Genomic DNA, 1,105 nt, shown 5'->3' with positions numbered 1-1,105 from the left:
CTTTGTGTAATAGATACTCTAGGTCTACATCTCCCTATCAATCTAATAAACACCTTACTCTAGTCTGGAAAAAAAAATATTTCCAGCTCTAGTTGAGAAAAAATTAAGCCACTTTTCCAATAACGTGCTAGCAATTCGTTTTTGTTGTCTTCCCTTCCTGCTTCTCTAGCAGAGGAGTTCCCTGTAACACAACATTCTTTGAACAGAAACAGCATGTGTATGTGGGCAAATGGACAGCAGGCTTTATGTATTAGATCACCACCCGAGTATAGCTAAGATTTACCTTTTGCATTTTCTATATAGACATGAAAAATATATCTTTTTAAAATGGCACAAAGAAGAAGCAATTCTACTGGTTACAGTTTTTGGACACCATTTCTTCATTGTGGCAGACTCTCCAATGAAGGGAATGAATTCATATTTAATTCATGCAATTCCTGCTGGGGAGGAATGACCTTACATTCTAGCTTGGATACTTTCTGTTTCACAGTTTTTGAGAGGCGATAGTCAGTGCTCTACCACATAGATTTTCTTATCTCTTAAAGAGACACACTATCTTTTTGGAATAAGGGGGTATTAAGGTCTCCTGTTAAGATTGTGATATTGGGTATTAGATTTTTCATGTCCATTAAGATTTGCTTTATATAGTTGGGTGCTCCTGTGTTTGGTGCATACATATTTATGTGTGTTACCTCTTCCTCTTGTATTTTTCCCCTAACCAGTATAGAATGGCCTTCTTTCATGCTTAAGTATATGCAAGAAAGCAGAAATTATCCCATGCATATTTTCTGACCACAGTGCAATGAAACTGGAAATAAATGACAAAAGAAATCAGAGACACACCCTTTTTGTTGTACGAAGATTAAGTCCAGGATCTCACACTTGCAAGGAAAGTGCTCTACTGCTGCTCTATACTCTCAAAATATGAGATACATATTGTGTAAATAGGCATATTGCTGTAAAACAAGTGAGTCTTCGATGTGTAGAAGGCTTGAGTTTGCTACATATTCAGTTTCATAATGAATGCAATTATTATAATCAATACATTAGAGAAACCTAGAAGAATGATACCTCTTTTGAAAAGCTATTTGGTTATCTCCTTCAT

This window comes from Octodon degus, unplaced genomic scaffold (assembly GCF_000260255.1).
Source record: "Octodon degus isolate 3935 unplaced genomic scaffold, OctDeg1.0 scaffold00055, whole genome shotgun sequence".
NCBI lineage: Eukaryota > Metazoa > Chordata > Mammalia > Rodentia > Octodontidae > Octodon > Octodon degus.
This window is presented reverse-complemented; position numbering follows the sequence as displayed.